The sequence below is a fragment of the Sebastes fasciatus genome, chromosome 3 (genome assembly GCF_043250625.1).
Source record: "Sebastes fasciatus isolate fSebFas1 chromosome 3, fSebFas1.pri, whole genome shotgun sequence".
Lineage (NCBI taxonomy): Eukaryota > Metazoa > Chordata > Actinopteri > Perciformes > Sebastidae > Sebastes > Sebastes fasciatus.
Genome location: NC_133797.1, coordinates 40,359,393 through 40,376,207, shown reverse-complemented (window position 1 = coordinate 40,376,207; position 16,815 = coordinate 40,359,393). Strand labels below are relative to the sequence as shown.

General features: G+C 41.2%; 2 protein-coding genes across 2 annotated transcripts in view; both read left to right on the top strand.

Annotated features, from left to right (window-relative positions):
- The window catches only part of mfng (MFNG O-fucosylpeptide 3-beta-N-acetylglucosaminyltransferase), a 513,815-nt gene that overhangs the window by 190,963 nt on the left and 306,037 nt on the right, over positions 1-16,815 (top strand). The gene's annotated exons all lie outside the window — the stretch shown is intronic.
- LOC141765073 (protein phosphatase 1 regulatory subunit 29-like) overlaps positions 1-16,815 on the top strand; it is a 266,436-nt gene that overhangs the window by 88,608 nt on the left and 161,013 nt on the right. Inside the window, exon 2 of the mRNA XM_074630927.1 lies at positions 8,319-8,639. The gene's annotated coding sequence lies outside the window, so the exon portion shown is untranslated. The remainder of the gene's footprint in view (positions 1-8,318; positions 8,640-16,815) is intronic.

Below are 16,815 nucleotides of genomic sequence, written 5' to 3'. Positions count from 1 at the left end.
AACAGACTAATGGGAAACATGCAGTCACCCACTCCCACTGCCCTCCTCCCCATGTGGATCTGCGTTTGATCCTCCTTCACCTTTAAAGTCTGCCTCTTCGCCTCCTCACAGCGGCGCGTGTTATCTGTTAATGATGCCTTCCATACCTGCATTTACGTGTGAGCTCGCGCCGTAGGTGTGTTCATGAAAGTGTGTGTGTTGTCCTCCTCCTCTGCCTCATTTTTCACAGTCGGTCAACCTCGTCCACTCGTTGCCAAATCTCTACCCTACCAGCTGTTTCGGTTCTCTCCGTCCTCCTTCCTCCTCTTCCCTTTCCTCTTCTCCTCCTCCAGCTTCCTACTCTCTCTCATTACCTGTCTAGGTGGCATTTTATTCTCTCTTCTCAGTGAATTCAAGGGAGTGGGGTGAGCTTAAAGGATAATTCTGCTTTACTACCACCTATATGTGTAGCTTTGTCCAATATATTAACATAACACTCACTGAGGTAACTGCTGAGATCTTTGCGGATCATACGGGTTACAAACAAACCTTCACACTAGACAAAGTTATTTGGAAAATGAGGGTTAACGATTAGATTATGACCCTTTATTAACATCCATCAGTGTGTGGTTAAACTTTGACCTGCCGTACTTACCGTTTAGTTGTGCACACACACAAAGTTTTACTGTGTAATGAGGGATTAGAAGCGGGCTTGCAGAGCGTAATTACTCATCAGTATGCACGGCAGAAGATAAAGTTAGGACAAGGTCTCCCATTAGTCTGTTTGTGAGTTCATATGTCTGTGTCTCTCTGTTATCCTCCAGACACATCCCACAGCCTTGATGCTGAGTTGGGGGGGGGGGGGGAACGGTGAGCATAACAAGGAAACTAAACATTAACTAAAACTTTACTTTGTGGTTACTCACTAAATAATAATAAAGGTACAAACAGGCCTCTCAGCAACATTAAAGTAGTGGCTTCGTTTGTTTCTTTATTTGAACGGGGACATTGCACAAAGAGGACTAACCTGATATAAAAGGAGAGATGTAATGTACCGGGTTTTAGCAAATTGCTATTTTTCCGCTGAATGCTGAAAGTCGGTGTGTCACTCTGGATACCTATCTCACATACTGATGACCTGCTCCAGTTCAAAATCACTACATTGTTGTTGATGTAATAGGGAGTGTTGAGGTAAGATGCAGCACAGTGCGTCAAGTTCAGGGTCATTTCTGCAGACATTGATAGAAAGTATTTAAGTAATTTAAGTTCATTGCTAAAAAATCTACAGTGCAGAAAGTTCTACAGTTATCATTCAGTCTTTTTTTTGCCAAATCATATCATTATAGCCACATGGCCCAGTAAAACAGCAACATCGGATGACTCTTTAAAACACCAGATTACATTTTCACTGCCTGCAATAACTACACATGACAACTATATGTAAGGGATAATGTACAGCGAGCCGGTCATTGTTGTGAAATGACCTGCTCTCTGAGCATTATACATAGCAACGGTCTGTTATACATAGCAACGGTCTGTAATACATAGCAACGGTCTGTTATACATAGCAACGGTCTTTTATACATAGCAACGGTCTGTTATACATAGCAACAGTCTGTTATACATAGCAACAGTCTGTAATACATAGCAACGGTCTGTTATACATAGCAACGGTCTGTAATACATAGCAACGGTCTGTAATACATAGCAACTGTCTGTTATACATAGCAACGGTCTGTAATACATAGCAACGGTCTGTTATACATAGCAAGGGTCTGTAATACATAGCAACGGTCTGTTATACATAGTAACGGTCTGTTATACATAGCAACGGTCTGTTATAGATAGCAACGGTCGGTTATACATAGCAACGGTCTGTAATACATAGCAACGGTCTGTTATACAAAGCAACGGTCTGTAATACATAGCAACGGTCTGTTATACATAGTAACGGTCTGTTATACATAGCAACGGTCTGTTATAGATAGCAACGGTCGATTATACAGAATTTACAGACCGCAGAACGCCGTGATTGACCAATCAGAATTGAGTATTCAACACAGCCGTGTAATAAGGTAGGATAAAGTTAGTGAAAGATCATGGGAAATATGAGGGACCAAGCTGGCAGGCTTGATAAGTCACGAGGGTTTTATTTACTAAGAACTGAAGCAAACAATTTACAAAAAAGGTTTCAAAGTTGTGGGCCCACACAAGAGGTCAACTAAACAGGATGTAACTCAGGATATGTTAACTTAACGTAAACTTATCAGACAAAACTGACCACAAAGGGGAACAGAGTCCTGTGAGGTAACCATATTTCACAGATTAATGCACACGACAAAACACATCTACACTTCAACTATATTAATGTCAAAACTGGATAATTGGGCCAAAGGGATTTTTCATTCATCCTAGTTAATTATCAGTTTTCAGAAGTTCAGATGCGACCACTCTGAGCCAGCGTGTTAAAAAGAGAGACGCTGATTTGCTTTGATTTGATTCGCTGCCAGTTAAAAAGAGCATACCAGCAGGGACTAAGTTTTAAATCAGGCAATTGTAATTGTTTTAAACTAATAAAAACACTCTCATTCGCTCGTTATTTCCAACATTTTGGTTGCCGTGTGCAGCCAACGACATCTTCAGCCCCTCTTTGTTTGTGTCATTTGGATTCACACAGAGCATCCTCACTTTGAACACATGTGGACTTAATGCCTCATCTCGTCATGATAAATGATTGAACAGGTCTCCGCGTGGATCCGTCTTCATTTCAGTCAGTCTAACGGGGATGCCCTCACTTCTAAATTCTCTTCATTCATCCCCAGACTCCATTTACTTTTTTTCTCACCCCTTGTCCTTCACTGTCCACCCTCCCTTCCTTCCCTCTATATCTCACCATTTCTCGCCTTCTCTCTCTCCGTCCGTTGATGGATTATGGCCTCAAGCTGACTGTTGGGCACTGCAGTGGATCAAAACAGCATTTTCACCCATTTTATTTTGGCCTGAATCTACGCCGTCTCTGTTTCTGCTGTAGTTCAGAGAACGCTGGCCTGGTTCGTACACTTTCTGTCGCTTCTCTCTCGCTTATTAACGGCTTTAATTTGCCCTCTGTTTATTTATTACGCTTCCTCTGGAGTCGGGGCCTTGATGAAGCTTTGTTTGTTGTTCCGTTCCTTTTTTTCAAAGCATATTTATTCTGTGTTTTCAGTTAAACCAAGGACACGGAGTCCTTTTTCTTTGCCTCCTTCCTGCCCTGTGCTTTGATATTCATGTTTATGCCACCTCCACACATTCTCAAGACCACCATCTTCATGAGGTTATAGTCAGTAACCTCCCGTTTCTGACATTTGATTTTAGTATTCTCTCCGTCTGCCAAGATGATCCACCCTCTTATCCCTTCCTTTCTTCTTTCTCTTTTCTCTCTCAGACACAAGCACCCTCCGAACCCTCTCTCATCTAACCTTTAACTAACGCCAGAAGATTTACACCAAGATGGAGAAAAAGAGATATTCTGCTCTGTTCTCTTTAGATACCGCTAAATATCTCTGCAGCGGCCCCGCCCCCTTTCATACCAGACCAGTTGGCGCTGACCCGTGTCAATGTAACCTGACATTTCAGTGGGCCCGGAGCATTTCTTCTTTCTTTGCCCAGCAGATGTATGTTTGTATGTGGAGAGTGTGTTTGTGTAGAATGAGCCGGTGGTTATCCCGATCCGTTTGTTTCATAGTTCCCTGTGATTAGACATGTGAGACATGTTCCTCTGGTCTTTGGGCTAAAGGGTGGGGGCATGTTATACAGGAGATGGGCTGATTATAGCTAGCATTTGTGCATCTCAACAGATAAGACCAAGGCTGTATTTGAAACCTATATACTAGAAGTACAACCTCATACTATACTAGTAGAACAACCTCATACTATACTAGAAGTACAACCTCATACTATACTAGTAGTACAACCTCATACTATACTAGTAGAACAACCTCATACTATACTAGTAGAACAACCTCATACTATACTAGTAGTACAACCTCATACTATACTAGAAGTACAACCTCATACTATACTAGAAGTACAACCTCATACTATACTAGTAGAACAACCTCATACTCTACTAGTAGTACAACCTCATACTATACTAGTAGTACAACCTCATACTATACTAGTAGTACAACCTCACACTATACTAGTAGAACAACCTCATACTATACTAGTAGTACAACCTCACACTATACTAGTAGAACAACCTCATACTATACTAGTAGTACAACCTCACACTATACTAGTAGAACAACCTCATACTATACTAGTAGTACAACCTCACACTATACTAGTAGAACAACCTCATACTATACTAGTAGTACAACCTCACACTATACTAGTAGAACAACCTCATACTATACTAGTAGTACAACCTCACACTATACTAGTAGAACAACCTCATACTATACTAGTAGTACAACCTCACACTATACTAGTAGAACAACCTCATACTATACTAGTAGTACAACCTCATACTATACTAGTAGTACAACCTCACACTATACTAGTAGAACAACCTCACACTATACTAGTAGAACAACCTCATACTATACTAGTAGTACAACCTCACACTATACTAGTAGAACAACCTCATACTATACTAGTAGTACAACCTCACACTATACTAGTAGAACAACCTCATACTATACTAGTAGTACAACCTCATACTATACTAGTAGTACAACCTCACACTATACTAGTAGAACAACCTCATACTATACTAGTAGTACAACCTCATACTAAACTAGTAGAATAACCTCATACTATACTAGTAGAACAACCTCATACTATACTAGTAGTACAACCTCACACTATACTAGTAGAACAACCTCATACTATACTAGTAGAACAACCTCATACTATACTAGTAGTACAACCTCATACTAAACTAGTAGAATAACCTCATACTATACTAGTAGAACAACCTCACACTATACTAGTAGTACAACCTCATACTATACTAGTAGTACAACCTCATACTATACTAGTAGTACAACCTCATACTATACTAGTAGTACAACCTCATACTAAACTAGTAGAATAACCTCATACTATACTAGTAGAACAACCTCATACTATACTAGTAGAACAACCTCATACTATACTAGTAGAACAACCTCATACAATACTAGTAGTACAACCTCATACTATACTAGTAGTACAACCTCATACAATACTAGTAGTACAACCTCATACTATACTAGTAGTACAACCTCATACTATACTAGTAGAACAACCTCATACTATACTAGTAGAACAACCTCATACTATACTAGTAGTACAACCTCATACTATACTAGAAGTACAACCTCATACTATACTAGAAGTACAACCTCATACTATACTAGTAGAACAACCTCATACTCTACTAGTAGTACAACCTCATACTATACTAGTAGTACAACCTCACACTATACTAGTAGAACAACCTCATACTATACTAGTAGTACAACCTCACACTATACTAGTAGAACAACCTCATACTATACTAGTAGTACAACCTCACACTATACTAGTAGAACAACCTCATACTATACTAGTAGTACAACCTCACACTATACTAGTAGAACAACCTCATACTATACTAGTAGTACAACCTCACACTATACTAGTAGAACAACCTCATACTATACTAGTAGTACAACCTCACACTATACTAGTAGAACAACCTCATACTATACTAGTAGTACAACCTCACACTATACTAGTAGAACAACCTCATACTATACTAGTAGTACAACCTCATACTATACTAGTAGTACAACCTCACACTATACTAGTAGAACAACCTCACACTATACTAGTAGAACAACCTCATACTATACTAGTAGTACAACCTCACACTATACTAGTAGAACAACCTCATACTATACTAGTAGTACAACCTCACACTATACTAGTAGAACAACCTCATACTATACTAGTAGTACAACCTCATACTATACTAGTAGTACAACCTCACACTATACTAGTAGAACAACCTCATACTATACTAGTAGTACAACCTCATACTAAACTAGTAGAATAACCTCATACTATACTAGTAGAACAACCTCATACTATACTAGTAGTACAACCTCACACTATACTAGTAGAACAACCTCATACTATACTAGTAGAACAACCTCATACTATACTAGTAGTACAACCTCATACTAAACTAGTAGAATAACCTCATACTATACTAGTAGAACAACCTCACACTATACTAGTAGTACAACCTCATACTATACTAGTAGTACAACCTCATACTATACTAGTAGTACAACCTCATACTATACTAGTAGTACAACCTCATACTAAACTAGTAGAATAACCTCATACTATACTAGTAGAACAACCTCATACTATACTAGTAGAACAACCTCATACTATACTAGTAGAACAACCTCATACAATACTAGTAGTACAACCTCATACTATACTAGTAGTACAACCTCATACAATACTAGTAGTACAACCTCATACTATACTAGTAGTACAACCTCATACAATACTAGTAGTACATACTGATTTTGCCAAATTGTAGCATCTAGTATGCGAACACAAGCAAAATCTCCAGCATGCATCAGACCAGTCTACCTCACCTACCTACACAATGCAAAGCGCGGGAACGGTACAGGCTACGGTTACAACAACAGCAGCCAAAAATGGCTTGTTTTTTTTTATATTTTCCGTAGCCATTTCATCACTAAATTCACTTCTGAACATTTTTGAGGCAAGAAATCAACTGTGTAGATTTAGAATATTGACAGTTTTACGATATTATATGGAGAATCGAACATTTGCTCCAACGTTTTCAGAGTTTAGAAGCTCCACAAACTGCTGTGATAGCTAGCTATAGCGCCTGCCAGGGACCTTGCCAGCCGGGCTGGAGCTCTCTAGAGACCGGTCTGTAGACGAGGGGCTTTTATTTCCTTGTTGACCGATAGTTTGTTTAAATACCACAACACAAATGTCCATTATAAATTAACAGGAACCTGTGTTTATCCGCCTTTTTGGAGTTGAAAAGCTCCACAATAGCCCGCACAGCTCGCTCGCCAGCCGGCCAGCCAGTGACACTCACAGAGCGGCTACAGAACAACAGAGTGGCGAAGGGAGAGGAGAGAGAAAGAGAGATACCTGCTGAGACAACATATTAATCTAATATCTGGAGGGAGATATGTTTAGCTGTTGTAACTAAAAAAGCAGTTTGAGTAAATGTTGTGGAGCAATGTTTTATATTTGGAGGTGAGGAGGTGGATGGGTCCAACAAATACAGGGCTTTTACCCAGGAGACGGCTCTTCGTGTCCCGTGCGAGACGATACAATCAGCTGTTCGTTCGTGTACTCTGTTCACGCGTTCAGTTTGATTTTCACGGTACAAGCGTAGTAATTTTAAACCCAACCATGTAGTTCTTTCCTAAACCTAACTGAAGTGGCTTTGATGCTGAAAATAAAGTGATGCCAAGGGGTGTGACAAAGCGGAGGTATGTGATGATTTGAGGCGTGACAAAGCGGAGGTATGTGATGATTTGAGGCGTGACAAAGCGGAGGTATGTGATGATTTGGGATGAGACGGTGTTGAACAAACAATGTTTTCCTCTTTTTTTCCGGTGTGGAGTTATCTCCACTGTAAATTCACTTGTCATAGTTATTATTACGTGTGTGTGTCCTTCAACCACAGTTTCAGACAAATCTGCAGTTCCTCCCATCGATTAGTATTTTTCTGTGCTAATTGCTGCATAAATGTGAGAAACACAGAAACAGATTTGGACGGATGCAGTTTCGTGATTTGGTATAATTGAAAGAATTTGTTCAGTTCCCACATGATTAGAGAGGGTTGCCTGTAGCAACCTCACTGTAATCATAATCCACCTGTTGTTCAGTGTTTTGTCCACTTATTATATTTTCATGGGACTGTTTAAAAGTTAAACAACATCTGCTCATATTGGTGGACGTAATGAATTCAATGAGTCTCATCTTTGTAGGCCTCAACAATAAATGGGGATGTTGTGAACTTATCTCTGTTCATCGGTCAAACGCAGACACGCTTCCTGCATACATACTCAGACCCATGTGGTTTATAATCTGGTCTAGAATTTGCTAATAAATATGAGAAAGTATTTGACCAAACACAATTTTTCAATCAAGAAAAGGGCACTTGGTGTGTGCGTGCACCTAATCAAGGCTGTCTGGTTAATTTACGCTTTGCATTGATTTGATCTTTATCTCCCTCTCCTCCCCGCATGTTGCTCTGACTCAAAGTGTAATTTAAAGTTGTATTAACACCTCCTTCGCCCTCTCTTCTTTTTCTCCTTCAGCTCTACTTCTGAGATTTCTTGCTTTGGCCTGTGGGGGAAAGAACCGTTTACTGGGACAACATCTGGTTGCCTGCTTGTGTGGACAAAAGGAAAATCCGATCCAACTGGACCACAACACTGCATCGCGTAGACCACTAACAAGACCACAGTTTGAACTCATCATTTAAAAGGACACATTGTTGTTACATCTAAAGAACTATTTAAAGTGAGTACCATCCAGACCCAGGAGGCCCAGCTGACGCTCGACCCATCCTGTCCTCCGACGGGCAGGAGTTCTCCCCCTTCATCTCTCTGGAGTTCAGCTAATCTACTAACGTAGAGGTGAGTGTTCCCTCCAATATGAAAACCCCCTTTACATTCTAGTGTAAATCAGCTGTCATTTTGACTCCTATTCAATTCTACTGAGGCATAGAGTTTCTAATAAGTCCGGAGCTTTGGGCTGGGTCTGACAGGCCTGAGCTGACGGCTCACCCACCGAAGCTCTTGTCAGCAGCAGCTCTTGACAGTACCCGGTGGCATTTCAGTGTGAAAAGCAGCGGCATGTGAAGGTTTTTTTTCTCTTAAATGGTACGACCAATTCTGGCCAAACTAGCCTGGCCGGCAAAAGTGGGGCGCCTGTTGCCATAGCAGCAGGTGCTGATCCATATGCATGACTAGAATGAGAGTTTGGGTAAGATGTGCTGGACTGTGCCGAGGGAGGAAAAAAGCTGTGGACTTTAATATATTTCCGGATGTGTCAGTTTTGGTGGAAACGGATCGGTGGCTTTGGCTCAGTGTCAAGGTCAAGTTGGAAGTTTTGTGCTGCCGTGATGCGTGATGATGAAACTTGTGACATTTAGAGGAAACCACAGCAACGCCAGTGTGCTGTTTTTAACAGCAACCCATATGCTGTAGTTATTTTGGCTTTGGTTGAGCATCCTCTACGATTCTGTCCCACTTTTTGGTGTCACGCTCAAAGCTGTACAGCTGAAAGTGTTCTTGTTTTGAAGACGTTACTGGGTTAAAATCATTCATCGCAAATGTGGGTCCTGTCCTAGTTCTGCAGGGGGGGAAATGGGCTGTATTTGTCTGTTGTTGTCTTTTGAACGTTCATAAATAAATCTTACTGATTAGTACTAAACTCAGACACAAGCTGAAATCATAAATTACCAGTGTATTTCTATAAGTATAAGGTTTGAAAGAAGATAATATCAATATAATACGCTCAATCAATCCACCCACACACTCATTTAGACTCATTATGGTCATTTGGGAAAGAAACTTTTATTCTATCAATTGTTAAAAAGGGCATAACATAAGTTTGTTTAGAGACATGATAACACACATTAGTTGACACATTAAAGGTCCCATATTGTAAAAAGTGAGATTTTCATGTGTTTTATATTATAAAGCAGGTTTAAGCGCTCTATAAATACTGTGAAAGTATCAAAACACTCAATCCATGGAGAAATACACACAGCCCGTATTCAGAAACTGTGCCTTTGAAACAAGCCGTTAGGATTTCTGTCCATTTGTGATGTCACAAATCTACAATATTTAGACCATTTCACAGTTTTAAAGGTAAACATACTAAATGTGTCCCAGTTTATTTCCTGTTGCAGTGTATGTAAGTAACATCAGCTGACAGGATGTAAACATGGACCCAAGCTGTTTCCTAGCAACGCAATTCCATTGCCATTCCATTAAAATGCACTAAAACGGAGCGTTTCAGACAGAGCATGAATACAGGTGTATTCAGACGGACAGTATGAGAAAAATAATGGGTTTTTTTTAACAGTAAAGCATGTAAACATGTTCTAGTAGAAACCCAAAATACAAACATGAACCTGAAAATAAGCATTATATGTCCCCTTTAAATCAAATTTGTTACTGCATTTTGAATGTGAATTATGTTTAAATATTATTCAGATACCTAGAGAAGCTGCGTGAGGCTTAACTCACTTAGTCTCTTTCTTTCTCAGATAACTTATCTGCTAAAAACCTTTCAGTCTGCTATTTGCCGTCATTTAATGAACGCCTCCCTGATTTAACAGTTTAAAAACTCGTTAAGATCAAAACACTTAGTACTAGGAGACTCTTGCAGGTATAAACCCAACACCACTTTGGAAGTACATTTTTTAATGATGTGTTGTTGAAGGTTTTTCATCAGATTTTTTTGGAACAATACAAAGACTCATCATGTCATGTTCAACAACAAGCTGGCAGCAGATTTCTCTTAGATCATTCTCATCAGGGTTTGGTGTTAATGGATGAAGATGGCTTACTACTGTGTAGCTCTGAGATACATTTCAAGTCTCCTCAAAGCTCTCAAATGTGTATCACTTTCTGTTGAGGATCACGGCAGCAACCAGCAGAAGTGTAATGAGGATCTAAACCTGATCAAACATACATCTAAGCTCATCTGGCACTCAGGGTAGAAGAAGCAGCTTAATTACTTGGAATGATAAACGTTCTTCCATACCAACATGGCAGCCGCGTGCTCTTCGTTAATCTCTTCATACTGATCATCTGTTTTCCCAGAAAGAACAAAATTCTCCAGGTTTATGCAGTAAACACCGGCAGTATGGCGGATTTTTTATGAATCTCCTGTTTTTGTCTAATTTTTTCTATTGATGCCGAAATAACTCAATTCAAGTGCGGTCCATGGTTGGGATTACAGTTTGCAAAAATACCTGAAGCTACGCACTGGTTTTCACTTGAGAATGATGGCTACTTCGATCTAAAAGGCTGAGAGAGGTACCTTTTTGTATTAGACTTGAGAGTTGTGTCCTACACATGGAAGAATGGGTACCTAATATTAAGGACATTTAAATGGTTTGATTAAAGGAACTGTTGCTGGGCAACTGACATCGTCATACCACCCTGGTATGAGCGGTATATGACGTTATAATAGTGGTTATTGTTGTTATTTCCTACTTTGTTGTGGTGTAGCCTGCAGGCACAGTGAGTACCGCTAAAGGTCCAGTTTATGAACGACATGGGTCAGTGATTTGTGGTTGTAGTGATGTGACACAATCGGGAGTCTGGTGGGTGTTTATTTTAGTTGTCCACTTCCTGCCCAGCTTGATCTGCTCGGTGCAACGCCCCGCGTCACGGGTGCATTCAGAACGGAGCGCAGGCCCGGTGGAATCCAGGCGTAACAGTGAAATCATTAGCGTCTTCAGAGAGTTAGTAGTAACTGAAGCACATTCAAGCTTTGTTTATACTCGCACGAGACACCGCGACGAGGGCCTCCGTAGATGTGGATCTGTGGATAAGTAAGAAATCAACGAGTGGCACCGGAAAGGAGAGTAGGTTGCCTGGCACCGACGTACCACCAAACATCGCATTTGTGTACTGTAATTATTACTGTCGCTTACCTCCGAGTCTAAATGACTTTCTGTCTCTCGGTGCTTCCCCTCGGGTCGCCACTCTTTCCATCAGACCTTCTTTTTAGCTTTTACAAAACGATCTCTCAGATTCTTTCACAGCCTGCAGCAAAAAATCTCTTCTCTCCCCGGTGTGTTTCCTGTTTCTTTCCAAGTATTTAATGTCATGTGACTGTCCCTGTGGTCATGTGACTGTCCCTGTGGTCTCTCAATGAACAGTTGTAATGATGTCTGTACAGGCCAACCGGCTCGGCCAGTCTTCCCTCGAAGGCGTCCATGTTGAAATGAAACGTGCAGCGCACGCAGTCGGCGAGTAGTTACAAAAAGTGGTAGCCCAGTCTCCAGGAAAAAAAAGGTTGGCATTGGACATTTCTACAAACCAGGGATACGTTGAATGGCGACGTTTTTGCATTTGGTCAGAGCAAGTGATGGAGTTTAAAGAGCGAAAAGAGACACACAGGAGGGCAGGTGGATGGGTGCAACAAGCTTTCATCCAGGAGACCACTGTTCGTGTCTCGCGCGTCACGTTACAATCAGCTGTTTGTTTGTGTCACGTTCACAACGTTCAGTGTCATTTTCACTGTACAAACGTAGTAGTTTTAAACCCAACCATGCAGTTCCTTTCCTAAACCTAACGATAGTCGTTTTGTTGTTACAGTTGTTATATTATTATTTGAACACAAACTGTGATCTTTGTTCTAACCTTAACCAAGTAGTTTTGTTGTCTAAGCCTAACCAATCGTTTCACAACATTTACGACGCAGTACTGCATTTCCGCAAGCGTGAAACAAGGCTGATATGAAACGTATCCGTGGTTTGCCGAAACGTCCTATGCCAATATTTTTTCTCGCGACTGTGCTGAAAGTAGCTCCGACTCTCCGACTCTCACCCCTCTCAACCGACGCATTGGCCTCAAGCACATTTATACTTTGCCACATGGATTATCGATTATCTGTAATATCATTAGCGCAATATCTTTTGTGATTCGGACGTTGAGACGGGGCAGATAGCGGTTGCAAGTGATGCACAATTCATGGTGCTATTGGCGGCTGCACTCCATTCTTTGTGAATTGGCCCTTCAGTGTACATCATGCCTCCGATTTTACACAAAGTCATGGATCAGTAGATCATTCTTGAATCCCACTTGAATCTTTTGACATCGTTGCTAACATTTAATTTAGTGTTGTACCAAGAGGGCTTTACAATACTAGCAACCACCTCTCTTAATGTTTCACTGAGCTGTGAATGTTTCTTTGGCCATAACACTGTGATGCTTAGACTCCATTCATCGGGGTTTTATCCCAGTCAATGAGATTTTTCAGCCTGAGCAGCAGGAATGTTGTGCTGTGACTAAAACCTTCCCTGGTTCTTTTTATTTTAAGAGGATGCTGAAATATGTTGGCTGAACATTTGAGCAGACTAGACACAATTGGAGTTTACATTTCCATGGCCCCGATCTTTTTCCTGACTTGTGTTTTTTTCTGTGTATTGGCATTTTCTCAACCGTGGGGGTTCACAATAACTGAATATTCTCCTGCAGATCTTTAGATGCAGAGCCTGTTCTTTTTCCATCGTTGTATTCTCTGTGGTAAATCGTATGCTCTGCAGAACTGAAATCATACATGTAGCACCTTTCAGCTAGCGCCTGTAACAAAGCCAGCGGTGGCGCTTGGAAACATATAAAATCTCTTATGTTTTTGAACTCCTGCATAGTTTGCTTCATGCAGCTTACTGTAAATAACATTTCCATTGTATATTGTATACCTTTACTGCACCACTTTTTGTTACTTTCTACAACAAGTTTTATACATAGCTGGGTTGCCCTGCTTAATACAGCCCAGTCGAGAGGAGAAAATGTTGGCATCGTACGTTTCTGCAAACTACGGACACGTCGAATGTCATAGTTTTTGCATTCGGTCAGAGCAAGTGACGTAGATATTGAGCGACCGTTACTGAAAGTTACGTGGTATAATGACGAGTATAACAACTGAGAAAGTCCACAGGAAGTAAACTAAATGTGGGAGGGGAGGGGAGATGGATGGGTCAAACAAACACAGGACTTTCACCCAGCAGACCGCTGTTAGTGTCCTGTGTGAAACCATAAGTTAACGTTGACTTTACACTTGTTATGTAACGTTATGTAAGAAAGTCCATTAAGGGGTAGTTGTTGGTTAATTATTGTAGTGACATTGCGAGATTTTCTAAAATGATTCTCTAATGTCTGTGATTCTTTATCAGTATAATTCAGTTTAGTTTGAGTCTTTAGCTTGTAGGTATTAAGATCAGAGTCGTCGTACACCAGAGAGTCATTTGGATAAAGCACATGAGGCATCTGGGTGTTTTAATGTATCATATGAATATTATAACAACATGTATCCTTATGATGTTGGTCATTATCCTGATGAGGGCTGAGATTTACTGTGTCATTAACTTGGATGAGACTACTTTATGTCACAGACATCTGGTGCAGGCAATACATCTCGTGGAGAAATTTATTTATGAAAAATGAAAAACTAAATCAGTCAATTTCCCCCTTCCTCATCAGAAACGGCTAATAGAGTCGCTCACCTCGTGCTGCATGTGGGAACTGCAGGGACCCATCTCTTTAGTATGCAGCGTGTTGGTGTGATCCCGACGTGACTTGATTAAATGGTTTTATCCTCCCGCGGAGCCGGAGGTTAGTTTACTCAGTGTTCACCTTGAGCAGCACATCACCATTTATCTGTGTGTGTGAGAGAGAGAGAGAGCAAGTCTGGATGCATATTGACTGTAGGCTAACTGGTAGAATTTGGCGAAGTATGTGGGTGTCAAGGTGAGTGCACGGGTGGCCGCGAGGAGTGTGAAAGTCTGTGTTTGTTTTTTTTTCGAGAAAGTGTTCTCAGTGTATTGGTGTGTGGGTACGAGAGAGTACGATGTGTGAGAGCTGCACTATGATTATAGTATAGCATGTGTAAGACAGACAGGGAGTGTAGTGTGTGTGTGTGTGTGTGTGTGAAGTCAAGATCACCTCTCAAAGCCTCGCTGTTCACTTCACATCTTCCTGATCACCATGGTGATAGCTCAGTCTGACTTCTCCGCTGTATTTGGGGAGAAATAACTGGCGTTTGCTGATAAGGACTATCAGTGTGTGTGTGTGTGTGTGTGTGTGTGTACACATGCAGTCTTTGGTAAGGCCAACTCTTTTCCACTTTCTTAATCAGCCACTTTCTCTCCAATTTCGTCTCTTTTTCTTTTTTTCTACTTTTCCATTTGTCATTCAGCCTTGTTTTTGAGTGATACATCTTAACTGCGAGTGTAGATTTATGAGTCTTTAAGTGCTGCATTTGTCTCAAGTTGAATGATACTGTAGCTTTAGGAACCTTTGAGTGATACAACGCCACTGAAGGACCTCTTGGTAATATATCTAAGTTGAACAGAGACCTTTTGGGGTAATGCATCTTCAGTTCACTGATAGATGAACAAATCAGCTAATTTGACTAAAGAAATCAATCAAAGCAAGTGAAGGATTGCATCCGCTCAATTGCTTTAGATGTCGGCACAACTTGAGGACACAGGCCAGATGTAATCATGCTACTAGTTCTCCATGCTTTCGAATCGGTGTATGTATGTGTGCATTGGTTAAACGCCTGCATTCATCATCAGCTGCTTCTATAATGTTGGCGATACATCATTTTAAAGCTTATCTACTGTTGCAATTGTTGCAAGTCAGGCTGAATAAATGCAGTTTGCTAAATGTATGCAGATTTAGTTTGTGGATTTGCTTTAGAAACCAGTGTTTGGAGCATTCTGGGGTCCAGGATTTGACTAGGCCTGCTCAACAATAAGCCCCCAGGAGGTTGCGCTAATCTGTTTCATCACCTCTTCATCCCTCCATCCCTCAATCCATCCAATTCTTTTCCTCCTCTCTATTCTGCCAGTCTGGAGTGCCAGGGTCTACCATGGCTTTTTGAACACAGGGAGAGGCATGTGGAGGGCTGCCAAACACTCCCCACGCATCCTTCCCGTACACACACACACACACACACACACACACACACACACACACACACACACACACACACACACACACACACACACACACACACACACACACACACACACACACACACACACAGACACACTTGTTATTGGCATCATTTCACCAGGAGGTTCTGCTCGCTTGGCTAGCTCACTCTTGCTGCCCGCTTCACCTGCGATGTTCCCCTTCTCCTTTGGCCCCTCGTGGCGAGGCCCAGGTGGAAGCAGGGGGGGCTGCAGTTCAGCAACCCTGCAATCGATCCACACATCCTGGGTACCCTGCTGCCATGTGGAGCGCCTGTTGGGTTGAAGGTAAGGAGGGAGGGGGAACCATGTGCATTAGCCATGCTAATCTCATTAGTGCGGCCATGATTGAATCCTGTAGGAATCCGCCGCCGCTGCCAGGAGAGACGAAGGAGCTTGTATATTATTAAAGGGTTTGCTCTGTCGCAAGGGGGGGAAAGGGAAGATAGGAAGAAATAGATAGACAGAGAGAGGCAGAGAGGGAGACAGACGGACTGAGAGTGAGTGAGGGAAAAAAAGATTTTGAAATGCCAGAAAAGGGAAAAAACAGTGTCAATGATAGGAATAGAAATAGACGCCACTATACCAAAAGTATCTATATAAAAGGCAGCAAAGAGAGAAAACAGGGCCGACGTAGAGAGTGATTCTGATAAGCCCAACCATGTTGTTCTTTCCTAAACCTAACTAAGTGGTTTTGTTGCCTGTGTTTTGGTTTATTCACAACATTAAGCCGGTGTTTACTGCGACTGAAAAGTGACGCAGAGGGGTCTGACAAAGCGTCACTACGTATGTGACGAGTTGAGATGAGAACGTGATGGACAAGCATCACATAAAATCGGAAATACAGGAGATTAGCTTTAGGTTCTTGAGACGAAATGAGAAGAGGGAGAAGAGGAAGAGGTCAAATGTAGTTTGTGTGAAACCAACAACGTGTAGTTGACTTTGTGTTTGTAGTTTATTTTAACTCAAAACACAATGTGTTTGTTTTGCCTAAACCTAAAGAAGTTGTAGTTCTGTTGTCTAAACCTAAAGAAGTTGTAGTTTTTGTTTCCTAAACCTAAAGAAGTTGTAGTTTTTGTTGCCTAAAA